The sequence below is a fragment of the Hyla sarda genome, unplaced genomic scaffold, assembly GCF_029499605.1.
Source record: "Hyla sarda isolate aHylSar1 unplaced genomic scaffold, aHylSar1.hap1 scaffold_2439, whole genome shotgun sequence".
NCBI lineage: Eukaryota > Metazoa > Chordata > Amphibia > Anura > Hylidae > Hyla > Hyla sarda.
The window spans coordinates 26,069-40,531 of NW_026609126.1; the positions used below are offsets into that span (position 1 = coordinate 26,069).

Here is a 14,463-nt window from a genome sequence, read left to right on the forward strand (position 1 = left end):
ACCCTCAGAACTACAGTGCTATGATGTCACTCACTTCCACAGGCCTTGCAGAGTGTAAACAACAACAACCCAGCTTTGTTGTGTATGTAACCAAAGGGATTTGTGATGTCACCTAGAACCTTCACAGCAGCGACAGCTTTATGAGGAGCATCAGCACTGCTCTGCCTGAGCAGAACCATCACCGCCATAGGTTGTCAAATAACCCGGATTTAACCCACACAGGTAAGTCCAATGGGGTGCAGGCATGTCCTCTATGCTTACAGCTTCCCGTGGGTGTTGGTTTGATACCGTTTGGGGACAGCCAAGGAGGCATCTGCAGGCAACAAAGGTAGGTGTGTGCTTGTGTGTGTGTTTCCTATGCAGATCCTAAGCCCAGTGTCACATGCAAGTAGGAGGAGTAAGAAGGGTTCCTGGCAAATCCGGGTTATGGATTGCATTTAAAAAGGCCCCGTGGGAGTGCAATGGGCCCCTGTCTTGCTGCTTAGCAATAATGGTATGGGTTTAGGTTCTGCTGTGTGTACTGGTGGTTGACTGCCCCCCAGCCCAGAGTGTGCATGGAAAATTGTCTGGCAGCCTCCCTGACAGCAAGCAGTGATAGTGCCCATGAAGGGGACCTTGTTGGGCCCGCCCCTTTCACGGTTATCGCTTCTCGGCCTTTTGGCTAAGATCAAGTGTAGTATCTGTTCTTATCAGTTTAATATCTGATACGTCCCCTATCTGGGGACCATATATTAAATGGATTTTTGAGAACGGGGGCCGATTTCGAAGCTTGCTTCCGTCGCCCTATGCATTGACCCGATATGGCAGTATCTTCGGGTACAGTGCACCACCCCCTTACAGGGTTAAAAAGAAAGATTCCTACTTTCATTGCTACCTGCTTGCTGGCTAGCCAGCTAGCCAGCCCTGTGGGCCTTGCTGCTGCTGCAGCCAAAAAACAAAAGGTGGTGCTGCTGCTGCTTCTGCTGCTTCTGCTTCTGCTTGTGTCTGGCCCCTGTTGGAGCGTCCAGGCACAGGACTTCTGCTGCTGCTGACTAAATGGCCTCCTTAATTGGATCATTTGAGTAGCCAGCACACCTGTGCAGGTAGGGCATGACATGATAGGCAGCTGCCTTGATAGCGGGTGGGTGCTGAATGTTCCTAATTGACAAAATAAGATTAATGCTTATGAAGAAATATAAAATCTCATCCCTTCCCCAATATCGCGCCACACCCCTACCCCTTAATTCCCTGGTTGAACGTGATGGACATATGTCTTTTTTCGACCGACTAACTATGTAACTATGTAACATAACATGGGGGGGGGGGTCTCCTGGCTGTTCACACAGGTGTGTCATTGCTGTACATTGACCATGCATTGCTTCTGTGGTATTGCAAAGGCAAAGACAAATGCTTCCAGCCATCCATTGCACTAATGGATTGGTCATCAGCTGGCTGTCTATGTCCCGCATCAATATAGACCAAAGTACAGAGGGTTAGGCTATGCTATTGTGCACCTACCTGATGCATCAGAAGGTGCGAGGCCCTTGCTAAATTCTGTGCACAGACTTTGAGATCTATGCTTTAGACTGTATCTAAACCTGCTCCAACATGGACTGACATTCTGGCCTACTTTCAGCCGATGCGACTTGTCTGTCGCTGAACAGTCGCTTTTTATGTATTCAGCACCTATGTATAATGTTGTAAAAATGCTCTAGAAGCTAAAGTCGCAGAAATGTCACACATATTTGGCCTGCAACTTTCTGTGCGACAAATTCAGACAGGAAAAATCAGTATAAATCCTTAGAAAATTATCCCCCAGTGTCTCCATCTGCTGGCGGTATTGAATAAGCATTGCTGCACTGATGGGGTATGCATTAGACGAAAAAAAAGAAGAAAAAGAAGAATAATACGCCCAGAAAAGAGGCGAAAAGGAGAAAAACGTAAAAAAACGTGAAAAAAAAGTAAGAGGAAGAGAAGGGAAAAAAAGGTGGAAATGGGTTTAAAAGTGATTTCGGCGGAGAAATATATATATATATATATATATATATATATATATATATATATATATATATATATATGCGCACACACACACATAGATATAAACGTATTCTCCGTTGAGATATTGCAGCCGCTGCTGTGTCCAGGCCCAGGAGCCTTAGCACTGTGCTGTGATGTCACTCAATACCACTGACATCACTAGGTGTAAACAACATCTCTCCTTTGCTGTGTATGTGACTATGGAGCTGTTTGGTGATGTCGTCTATTACGGCCTTCATAGAAGCAACAGGAGATTGTTGCATCCATCTTGAACCCTCAGAACTACAGTGCTATGATGTCACTCACTTCCACAGGCCTTGCAGAGTGTAAACAACAACAACCCAGCTTTGTTGTGTATGTAACCAAAGGGATTTGTGATGTCACCTAGAACCTTCACAGCAGCGACAGCTTTATGAGGAGCATCAGCACTGCTCTGCCTGAGCAGAACCATCACCGCCATAGGTTGTCAAATAACCCGGATTTAACCCACACAGGTAAGTCCAATGGGGTGCAGGCATGTCCTCTATGCTTACAGCTTCCCGTGGGTGTTGGTTTGATACCGTTTGGGGACAGCCAAGGAGGCATCTGCAGGCAACAAAGGTAGGTGTGTGCTTGTGTGTGTGTTTCCTATGCAGATCCTAAGCCCAGTGTCACATGCAAGTAGGAGGAGTAAGAAGGGTTCCTGGCAAATCCGGGTTATGGATTGCATTTAAAAAGGCCCCGTGGGAGTGCAATGGGCCCCTGTCTTGCTGCTTAGCAATAATGGTATGGGTTTAGGTTCTGCTGTGTGTACTGGTGGTTGACTGCCCCCCAGCCCAGAGTGTGCATGGAAAATTGTCTGGCAGCCTCCCTGACAGCAAGCAGTGATAGTGCCCATGAAGGGGACCTTGTTGGGCCCGCCCCTTTCACGGTTATCGCTTCTCGGCCTTTTGGCTCCGATCAAGTGTAAACTTGGTCTGGGTCAGGGGTGCGGGTGTTCTGCTGAGCAGGAATCCGGAGTGGTGATCTTACTGTGGAATCGACAGACAAGAGAAGAATAATGGCTGGAAAGGAATACCTCCCTGCGATTGAGAAGACTGTACGTTTTGTGGTGGAAACTTCTGACCGGGGTAAGAATCGGATTGAGTACATTGGACATGAACTTGTGGAGAAATTGGGCGGTTTTGGCATGGATAGTTTGTTCTGTGTGCAAGAGAATAGGAAGCAAGGAATATATGATGTGTCCTTCATCTATGAAGCTGATTGCCAGAACTTCTATGAATGTTTGAAAAGAAATGCCAATAACTCTGTCTTGGAAAATGTAAAGTTTTTCCCTCTGTTTGAGATGGGAGTGAAGACTCTGTTTGTACATATGTACAATCCGTTCTTAGACCCGGATATGATTAAGAACTTTCTAAGTATCTACTGTGAAAGTGTCCAAGGGGGAGTGAAGCAAACTAGTAGTTTGGGTGTGTTTAATGGCACATGGAAGTTCTTTGTAAAACTGAAGCTGGATCCTGGGAGCATTGGTGGAGTGAAACACCCACCGGCCAATTTTTCAATCGCTGGAAACCGGGGTTATGTCTATTATTATGGCCAGCCATTGTTTTGCCGTGATTGTTTGCTGTTTGGACATGTTAAAGAGGCTTGTCCAGGTAATAAGAAGTGCCGAAATTGTAAAATGCCAGGGCATGAGGCGGGAGCTTGTCCACAGCCCAGAACTTGTGATCTTTGTGGCCTTGTTGGACATGTGTATAGAAATTGTCCGGAGGTGGCTAAGAGGGAGAAGGAGAAAGAGGCCAGAAAAGATTTGGCAATTAAAAAAAGGGAAAAGGCAAAGGCAGACATGGCAGAAAAGAGTGTGATTGCTAGCATTATTGAGAAAGCAACGGTGGTGGAAGAGAAGGTGCAGGAGGAGATTGAAGAGGAGATGGAGGAGGAGGTGAGAATTGAAGAGGTGCCTAGTCCTCAGGTGTCTGGCACTCAAAAAGTTGAATGGTCGAATTCAGAAGAGGAAAGTGCTAAAGAGAGAGAGGAAGATCTTTTTCGTCCCCCACGGAAGGCGGCGAGAGGTGCCAGTGGTGAAAAGATGGAGCAGACGGTGGTGGAGACGAGTAATCGTTTTGCCGCAATATCTGAGGGTGAAATGGATAAATGCATTGGAGAAGAAACTTCTCCCTCGACACTGAGCCGTAAAGTTCATTAACTCTCTTCTAGGTTTTTTCTTCCTATGGGTTGTTATTTGATTTGATATGTCTTTTTCGGTTAGTTTGTCAAATGTTAGAGTCTTTAAAAATAAGAATAGAAGAGCGGCCATTCTGGAGGAATTGGCAGGAACTAATAATGACATAATTTGTCTACAGGAATGTGGATTGGATTTTCCTCCAAAAAAGGAGGAGTGGAGATATGGACCAGCAGTGTGGTCTTGCTCTAATGTAAATAGAAATGATGGAGTTGGGGTTTTGTTTAGGAATAATAAGTTTAAAGTTTGTAGTCAAATGGTGTTAAGGGAAGGAAGGTGTGTGTTGGTGGAGGTTGGGTTACATGGGTTTAAGTTTAAGTTAATTAATGTTTATGCACCTGTGAATAAGGAGGAGAGGGTGGGTTTGTTTGAAATAATTAAGGGGTTTTTGTCTGGGAAGGAACCAGTGTTGTTAGTAGGTGATTTCAACTGTGAGATTGGGAGGGATGCGGATGTTTCTGGAAATATGCTTAAGAGTATGGTGAGTGATTTCAAGTTAAGAGATGTGGTTGAAGTGTGTGGTGTGAATCCTGTGTTAGCAACATATCATGCTGAGAGTGGAAGGAGTGAGTCAAGATTAGATATGTGTTTTGTGTCCAAAATGATAGGATGTATGTGGTATAAGCAAGAGAGAGTGATTTATTCTGATCATGAGCGTGTGAGTTGTGGTTTGGTGTTGGATGAGATTTGCATAAGTGGGAGGGGTTACTGGAAGCTTAATGTGAAACTGTTGGATGAAAAGGAGGTATATGATAGGTATATTAAGAAGTATAAGTTATGGTGTGAGAAGAAAAAAGAATTTTTGGATTTATTGTGTTGGTGGGAGTGGGTTAAAGAAAGAACTAAGGTTTTTTTCAAGAGGGAAGGTTATAAAAGGAAAGCTAGGGAAAGAAAGAAGTATGAATGGCTGAATAAAAGGTTGGGGTTTCTCATTAAGTTGAAAAAGAAGGGATGGAGAGTGGATGGTAAGATTGATGCTGTGAAAAGAGATATAAAGGATTGGTTGAATGAAAGAGGAAAAGAGTTAATGTACCGAGCAAAAGTGGACAAATTGGAGAAGGATGAAAAGTGTTCAAGATATTTTTTTAAGAAAGTGATTGGGAGAAAGGATGATTTAGTGAGTGTGTATGATAAGGATGGTGGTTTGGTGAGAGGCAAAGCTGTACTGAATGTGGTGAAAGAGTTTTATGAGGACTTATATGCAGTCAAACAGTGTGATAGGGGTTTGGCTGAGGAAGTGCTGGAAGTGATTGATAAGAAGGTAGATTGTAATGAGTATGAGAGTTTAATGAGAGAGATTGGAATGGAAGAAATTAAAAGGACGGTTGATAGTATGGCTAAAAATAAGACTCCTGGAGAGGATGGGTTGCCGGCTGAGTTTTATGTGAAATTGTGGGATGTACTGAAGGATGATATGGAGAGTATCTTTAAGTATATGTGGGCTAATGGAAGATTGGTGGAAAGTATGAAGAGTGGGATAGTGGTTTTGATTTATAAGAAAGGGGATGTGAATGATGTAAGGAATTGGAGGCCGATAACTTTGTTGAATGTGGATTATAAAATATTTGCAAAGCTGATTACAAATAGAATGAGGGACGTGATAGAGCAAGTGATTGGGGAGGAGCAAGTGTGTGGTGTGCCAGGAAGAAGAATTAGTGAGAATTTGTGTTTGTTGAGAGATATATTGTGGGATGGTATGTGTAGAAAGCAGGTGGTTCGTGTGTTGTCAATTGATTTTGAAAAAGCTTTTGACCGTTTGTCGCATGGGTTTTTGTTTAAGGTGCTAGTTAAAATGGGGTTTCCAGGTGATTTTGTGAATATTGTGAGAATGTTGTATAAGGAAGTGTATAGTAAGATTCTGATTAATGGATGGATGACTGAGGAGATTAAAGTATGTTCAGGGGTGAGACAGGGATGTCCCTTGTCACCTATTGCTTTTATTTGTGCTATGGAACCATTATTAGAATTATTGCGTAAGGATAAATGTGTGAGAGGTGTGAGAGTTCCGGGGGGTCGTGGTAAAGAGGTTAAAGTGTTGGCTTATATGGATGATGTATGTGTGGTAAGTGAATCTGTTGCGGCTGTAAGAAGATCCAAGTTATTGGTAAGTCTGTTTTGTGGTGCGTCTGGTTTTAAGGTCAATTGGGGAAAGAGTGAATATAAATGTTTTGGTGGTGTGACTCAGAGTGAGGATGTTGGTATGGAAGGGGTGGAAGGGCCTATTCAGGTGTTGGGGGTGAAGATGGATGAACGGTTGGATGGTAGAAATAGTTGGGAGGATGTGGGGAAGAGAGTGCAAAAGAAATTGAATTTTTGGAGGTTGAGAGAGTTGTCAATGGTTGGTAAGGTTATGATAGTGAAGAGTGTGATTTTGCCAATACTGTTATATGTTGCTGTTGTGTTTCCGCCAAGTTATATGGTTTTGCGAAAGGTGAAAAGAATGTTATTTGTGTTTTTGTGGGGTACAAAGATGGAAAGAGTTAAGAGAGAGATTGTAATGAAAGATGGTAAAAATGGAGGAATGGACTTTCCGAATGTTGATGTGTATCTGGGTGTGAATATTGTTTTTGCTTTGAAAAGAATGATGGGAGGTGAAAAGAGTTGTGCATGTATGGTGAGATATTTGGGTGGCAGTGTGTTATGTAAATTGGGTTGGTTGGAAAGAGATTTGAGAGTGCCTTATGCTTTTGTGTGTCCTAGTTGGTATGTATATGTGGTGAAATTTTTGGAGAATTATAGGTTGATTGGTGTGGGTCCAGAAGTGTTTGTGAGTAAAAAGAGTATGATTGGGTACATTAAAAAAGACGAAGTTGAATGTTCAATTAATATGGTGAGAGCTGTAGATGTGGGGAGAGTGTGGAAGAGTATAATGACTGTTGGAGTAACAAATAGACAACGTGAGATAGTATGGCAGAGTTTGCATGGTGCGTTACCGGTAAGAGAATTTCAAAGAAATAGAGGGATTGGAAGGTATGAGAGGTGTCCAAGAGATGGGTGTGATGGGATTGAGAGTGTGATGCATGTATTTTGGAATTGTGAAATGGCGCAAGGTGTGTGGAAAGGGATGAGTTTGCTGTTTAAAGAATTGACTGGTATAAGGTATATGTCGTATGATGTGGTTATGTTTGGACTTAGTATGGTAGGGAGAGATAAGGAAAGGGTTTTTTTTGTGTTGCTTGCCATTATTAAAGAAGTACTTTGGGATGTTAGGAATTTATGTGTATTCAAAAGAAAAAACGTGTCGGTGGAGGGTTGTATTAAGTTGATTCTAGATAGGTTATATGTTGTTTATTTGTGTGATAGGAAGAATTTGGGGGATAAGGATGCTGAGGGGATATGGAAGTTTTTGAAATGGAGATATCTTGTAAGTTTGTAATTGGTGATGGTATTTATGTTTGTTTGAAATTGAAAATAAAAAGAAAGACCTAATGATGAGTTGGACTTTACTTCAGAAAGTCTAAGTGACGAAGTATGGAGTTGGATTTTGATGTTTTAATGTCCAAACCTGAAGGTTTAAAAAAAAAAAAAAAAAAAAAATCTGTTCTTATCAGTTTAATATCTGATACGTCCCCTATCTGGGGACCATATATTAAATGGATTTTTGAGAACGGGGGCCGATTTCGAAGCTTGCTTCCGTCGCCCTATGCATTGACCCGATATGGCAGTATCTTCGGGTACAGTGCACCACCCCCTTACAGGGTTAAAAAGAAAGATTCCTACTTTCATTGCTACCTGCTTGCTGGCTAGCCAGCTAGCCAGCCCTGTGGGCCTTGCTGCTGCTGCAGCCAAAAAACAAAAGGTGGTGCTGCTGCTGCTTCTGCTGCTTCTGCTTCTGCTTGTGTCTGGCCCCTGTTGGAGCGTCCAGGCACAGGACTTCTGCTGCTGCTGACTAAATGGCCTCCTTAATTGGATCATTTGAGTAGCCAGCACACCTGTGCAGGTAGGGCATGACATGATAGGCAGCTGCCTTGATAGCGGGTGGGTGCTGAATGTTCCTAATTGACAAAATAAGATTAATGCTTATGAAGAAATATAAAATCTCATCCCTTCCCCAATATCGCGCCACACCCCTACCCCTTAATTCCCTGGTTGAACGTGATGGACATATGTCTTTTTTCGACCGTACTAACTATGTAACTATGTAACATAACATGGGGGGGGGGTCTCCTGGCTGTTCACACAGGTGTGTCATTGCTGTACATTGACCATGCATTGCTTCTGTGGTATTGCAAAGGCAAAGACAAATGCTTCCAGCCATCCATTGCACTAATGGATTGGTCATCAGCTGGCTGTCTATGTCCCGCATCAATATAGACCAAAGTACAGAGGGTTAGGCTATGCTATTGTGCACCTACCTGATGCATCAGAAGGTGCGAGGCCCTTGCTAAATTCTGTGCACAGACTTTGAGATCTATGCTTTAGACTGTATCTAAACCTGCTCCAACATGGACTGACATTCTGGCCTACTTTCAGCCGATGCGACTTGTCTGTCGCTGAACAGTCGCTTTTTATGTATTCAGCACCTATGTATAATGTTGTAAAAATGCTCTAGAAGCTAAAGTCGCAGAAATGTCACACATATTTGGCCTGCAACTTTCTGTGCGACAAATTCAGACAGGAAAAATCAGTATAAATCCTTAGAAAATTATCCCCCAGTGTCTCCATCTGCTGGCGGTATTGAATAAGCATTGCTGCACTGATGGGGTATGCATTAGACGAAAAAAAAGAAGAAAAAGAAGAATAATACGCCCAGAAAAGAGGCGAAAAGGAGAAAAACGTAAAAAAACGTGAAAAAAAAGTAAGAGGAAGAGAAGGGAAAAAAAGGTGGAAATGGGTTTAAAAGTGATTTCGGCGGAGAAATATATATATATATATATATATATATATATATATATATATGCGCACACACACACATAGATATAAACGTATTCTCCGTTGAGATATTGCAGCCGCTGCTGTGTCCAGGCCCAGGAGCCTTAGCACTGTGCTGTGATGTCACTCAATACCACTGACATCACTAGGTGTAAACAACATCTCTCCTTTGCTGTGTATGTGACTATGGAGCTGTTTGGTGATGTCGTCTATTACGGCCTTCATAGAAGCAACAGGAGATTGTTGCATCCATCTAGAACCCTCAGAACTACAGTGCTATGATGTCACTCACTTCCACAGGCCTTGCAGAGTGTAAACAACAACAACCCAGCTTTGTTGTGTATGTAACCAAAGGGATTTGTGATGTCACCTAGAACCTTCACAGCAGCGACAGCTTTATGAGGAGCATCAGCACTGCTCTGCCTGAGCAGAACCATCACCGCCATAGGTTGTCAAATAACCCGGATTTAACCCACACAGGTAAGTCCAATGGGGTGCAGGCATGTCCTCTATGCTTACAGCTTCCCGTGGGTGTTGGTTTGATACCGTTTGGGGACAGCCAAGGAGGCATCTGCAGGCAACAAAGGTAGGTGTGTGCTTGTGTGTGTGTTTCCTATGCAGATCCTAAGCCCAGTGTCACATGCAAGTAGGAGGAGTAAGAAGGGTTCCTGGCAAATCCGGGTTATGGATTGCATTTAAAAAGGCCCCGTGGGAGTGCAATGGGCCCCTGTCTTGCTGCTTAGCAATAATGGTATGGGTTTAGGTTCTGCTGTGTGTACTGGTGGTTGACTGCCCCCCAGCCCAGAGTGTGCATGGAAAATTGTCTGGCAGCCTCCCTGACAGCAAGCAGTGATAGTGCCCATGAAGGGGACCTTGTTGGGCCCGCCCCTTTCACGGTTATCGCTTCTCGGCCTTTTGGCTAAGATCAAGTGTAGTATCTGTTCTTATCAGTTTTCATGCTGGTGGGGATGGGTGCTGCATGGAGGATGCAGGTGTACCAGGGCTTTCCGGGGCTGGTTCTGAGGAATCAGCTCGACGGCTGCCCCGATGTGACCTGTTCCCTTCGGGTCTCGCCATGAGGCTGAGAGGGTCTAGAGCCGAGGTACTTTTGTGCCTCGGGGAGTGGTGACCCCGAGGTGCCGAAACTCACTGGGAGAATAGACTCACTGAGTTGAAGCACGGGCACCATAATCTCTTCACCTTGTGGCACTCACCTCTTGATTCCCGGCCTTCTGGCTAGGATCAGAGAAATTTTTATAGATCCGGCCGGATGTCCGGGCAGTATATCTGCACACATTCACTTATTTATTTATTTTTTGTCTCACTGTGTCACTTTTTGCGTGTTGTGTGTTCACAGGATTTGTCAGGATGCGGTAGCCCTTCTGGGTGTCCCTCCTGGCGGTCTAGGGGAGGTGTGTGTGGCCATTAGGTTCCGCACCTCCCTGCAAACACCCCGGGTACTCCTGCTTTGGCAGGGTACCTACCGTAATCGGCTCTGCGGGCAGATACCTTGGCTAACGCCAAGGGGGATGCCGGGAGCATTTGTGGTCCCCTAGTAGCTTCGGCGAAAAGGGACATCGAACCTGGAACCTCGCAGGTACCTTTTGGTCCGGAGGCGAAGGGTAAGGTTTGTTGGGGGGCCTCTCTCCTATCGGAGAAGGGCTTGCGATAGACCGCATCCTTTGTGCACGTTTTTTTAGTGTAACACGTTTGCACTTTTTCTTGCACTTTGGGTGAATCGAAAGCACGTTCCTCGGCTTTAGATAAAAAGAAAAATCTGTTCTTATCAGTTTAATATCTGATACGTCCCCTATCTGGGGACCATATATTAAATGGATTTTTGAGAACGGGGGCCGATTTCGAAGCTTGCTTCCGTCGCCCTATGCATTGACCCGATATGGCAGTATCTTCGGGTACAGTGCACCACCCCCTTACAGGGTTAAAAAGAAAGATTCCTACTTTCATTGCTACCTGCTTGCTGGCTAGCCAGCTAGCCAGCCCTGTGGGCCTTGCTGCTGCTGCAGCCAAAAAACAAAAGGTGGTGCTGCTGCTGCTTCTGCTTGTGTCTGGCCCCTGTTGGAGCGTCCAGGCACAGGACTTCTGCTGCTGCTGACTAAATGGCCTCCTTAATTGGATCATTTGAGTAGCCAGCACACCTGTGCAGGTAGGGCATGACATGATAGGCAGCTGCCTTGATAGCGGGTGGGTGCTGAATGTTCCTAATTGACAAAATAAGATTAATGCTTATGAAGAAATATAAAATCTCATCCCTTCCCCAATATCGCGCCACACCCCTACCCCTTAATTCCCTGGTTGAACTTGATGGACATATGTCTTTTTTCGACCGTACTAACTATGTAACTATGTAACATAACATGGGGGGGGTCTCCTGGCTGTTCACACAGGTGTGTCATTGCTGTACATTGACCATGCATTGCTTCTGTGGTATTGCAAAGGCAAAGACAAATGCTTGCAGCCATCCATTGCACTAATGGATTGGTCATCAGCTGGCTGTCTATGTCCCGCATCAATATAGACCAAAGTACAGAGGGTTAGGCTATGCTATTGTGCACCTACCTGATGCATCAGAAGGTGCGAGGCCCTTGCTAAATTCTGTGCACAGACTTTGAGATCTATACTTTAGACTGTATCTAAACCTGCTCCAACATGGACTGACATTCTGGCCTACTTTCAGCCGATGCGACTTGTCTGTCGCTGAACAGTCGCTTTTTATGTATTCAGCACCTATGTATAATGTTGTAAAAATGCTCTAGAAGGCGGCGCAGAATCTTTTCGAAGAAACTCGCTGCCTCTGGAGAAGGATTTGCATAGCTCCTCCCACCGGGACCGGATCTGCATAGCTCCTCCCACCCGGGAAAGAAGACTTTGCGAAGCCTCTCTCCACAAGCAAGCAAGGAAGCGGAAAAGAGCCTGCTGGAAGAAGCCATGGCCTCAACCAGCAAGTCCACCCAGGAGGCTGCAGGGCAAGGCCTGGAGGTCCAGCCCCAACCACAGCAAGCTTCAACCTCCACCACGGCAAGGCAGAAGGGCGGCAGAATTCCTAACCTGGAAGCTCCAACCCTGGAGCCCTGGATGAGGCAGACTGTTGCCTTGAAGCTCAAGCCCGTGGACAGAAGGGTGCCGGACATGTCCCACGACGTGTTCTGCAAGAAGATGCTGGCGGATCAAGGCTTCCCCACGGCTGACACCCTGGGAATAGCAACCTTCTTTTCGGGAATCTTCTACATCACCTTTGCCACCATTGGGACCTGTAGAAGATACTGGGAGGTGGTGAAAGCGGCGAGTCCCGAATCCCCTTTCTCTCGCTTTGTGGGCAACTGCCTTATTCAAAGAGAGGAGAGGCGGGTGACGGTCTCAATGCGGAACCCACACACCCCAGGCACGGACATCTCGACCTTCCTGAAGCGCTTCTGCACCGTGGTGAGGGAGCCCACCCGCATCCTGAACTCACTCGGATACTGGACCTGCAAGTGGTCTGTGGTCGTCAGACTCAACAAGAACCCTGCTTCTCCAGACGGACTACAGCACCTGCCAACGACATTTTCCTTGGGCAACTCCACAGGACTTATCTTCTACCCGGACATGCCGCAGACCTGCAGGAGATGTGGCAAGATGGGCCACGAGGGCAAGGACTGTACGGAGGATGCCTGCAGGTATTGCCGTGTGACAGGTCACACGACCAAGGACTGCCCCAAGAGCAAGACCTGCAACCTCTGCGGACTGGCAGCCCACAGCTACAAGGACTGCCCCCAGAGGGAGAGAACATGGGCATCTGTGGCAGCGAGAGCACCGAAGCCAGCCCCAGCTCCGGAGCCAACACCACGGATGGCCAAGCCGACCAAGGAGGGTAAGAAGGCGAAAGCCACCACCCCTGCCCCGTCCCGCCCCTCCCCTGCCCCTCCTGCCCCATCCCCTGCCCCTCCCGCCCCATCCCCTGCCCCTCCCGCCCCATCTCCTGCCCCACCCCGCCCCACCCCTGCCCCATCCCGCCCCACCCCTGCCCCATCCCGTCCCACCCCTGCCCCTCCTGCCCCATCCCGTCCCACCCCCGCCCCTCCTGCCCCATCCCGTCCCACCCCCGCCCCTCCTGCCCCATCCCGGCCCACCCCTGCCCCCCGTACCCCACCCCGGCCCACCCCTGCCCCCCGTACCCCACCCCGGCCCACCCCTGCCCCGTCCTCCCCTGCCCGGCCCACCCCTGCCCCGTCCTCCCCTGCCCGGCCCACCCCTGCCCCGTCCTCCCCTGCCCGGGCACTCTCTCCTGCCCCCCGCCCCACCCAGCCTCCTTTCTCTCCTGGCCCAGCAGCACCTAACCCCCCTCCAGCTGCTGGTGCCCGCCCTTCGGAGGACTTTCCTGTGCTTCCTCCCCCAGGTACCATACAGAGGAAGAGGAAAGGAAGGGACAACGTATCAGAAGAGTCCCACAAAAGAAAGATAATCGAGACCTGCGAGACCCCTCAAGCTTCAGATGAGGAGGAGGAGATGGAGCAGGTCTGCGAGAGCCTTGAGGCTTCAGAAGGAGAGGAGGTGATGGAGCAGGCCCAAGTGGAGCAGGTCCAAGCAGAGCCAGTCCAAGCTCAATCTATGGAGGAGCTGCTGCAGGACCCAGAGGTTAAGAAAATCCTGGACACTCCGTCCAACACGGTCTACGACGAGTTCTTGGAAGGGCGCTACGAGAAGCCACACGAGCCGACAGGCGCCAGAGAAGAGGACCCGTCCGACCAGACTGGTAACTAGTATCAGAACTAACCTCTCTTTTTATTCCCATGGCTGATCTCAACATCTTCTGCATTAATGTGAGGAGTATTAGAGCTTGGTTTAGATTTCAGACTGTTCTTACGTTCTTAGATTCCCAGAGGTGTGATGTTTACATGTTGCAGGAATGTGCTTTGTCTGCTTCTAGGTCTTACAACCATCTGGCCAGGCAGTGGCCTCACGGCCCTTCCTACTGGTCTGGTGGGGGCGACAATAGGTCTGCGGGGGTGGCCATCCTGATCAGGGGAGGTAACTTTGCACTTGATTCCGTCCGGGAGCTCGTCTGTGGCAGACTTCTTGTCGCAGACGGTTCCTGGGCGGGTGAGCCCGTGCGGCTCATCAACGTGTATGCCTCCCCTGAGAGGGATGTCCGACTGGAGGTTCTCCAGGCCCTGCGGGCTGAACTCGCCACCACTAGAGCAGTAGTGTTGGGTGGTGACTTCAACTGCCCCATTGAGGTGGACGGGCGCAGTTCTGGCACATCCGCCAACCTGGACGTGACGTCTAAACTGCTGATTGAGATGGTGACGGAGGCATCCTTGCAGGACGTTGTCGGGTCCATCGGGAACGGCTCCGTA

General features: G+C 47.3%; 3 non-coding genes and 1 pseudogene across 3 annotated transcripts; all 4 read left to right on the forward strand.

The window, feature by feature from the left end:
* Window positions 1-641: 641 nt before the first annotated feature.
* LOC130323199 (U2 spliceosomal RNA) lies at window positions 642-832 on the forward strand. The gene has a single exon (XR_008868558.1). It is a non-coding gene; the product is annotated as a U2 spliceosomal RNA (small nuclear RNA).
* A 6,913-nt stretch (window positions 833-7,745) lies between these two features.
* Window positions 7,746-7,927, forward strand: LOC130323204 (U2 spliceosomal RNA). The gene has a single exon (XR_008868562.1). It is a non-coding gene; the product is annotated as a U2 spliceosomal RNA (small nuclear RNA).
* A 2,081-nt stretch (window positions 7,928-10,008) lies between these two features.
* LOC130323205 (U2 spliceosomal RNA) lies at window positions 10,009-10,168 on the forward strand (annotated as a pseudogene).
* A 686-nt stretch (window positions 10,169-10,854) lies between these two features.
* On the forward strand, window positions 10,855-11,038 carry LOC130323201 (U2 spliceosomal RNA). The gene has a single exon (XR_008868559.1). It is a non-coding gene; the product is annotated as a U2 spliceosomal RNA (small nuclear RNA).
* The last annotated feature ends 3,425 nt before the right edge of the window (window positions 11,039-14,463 follow it).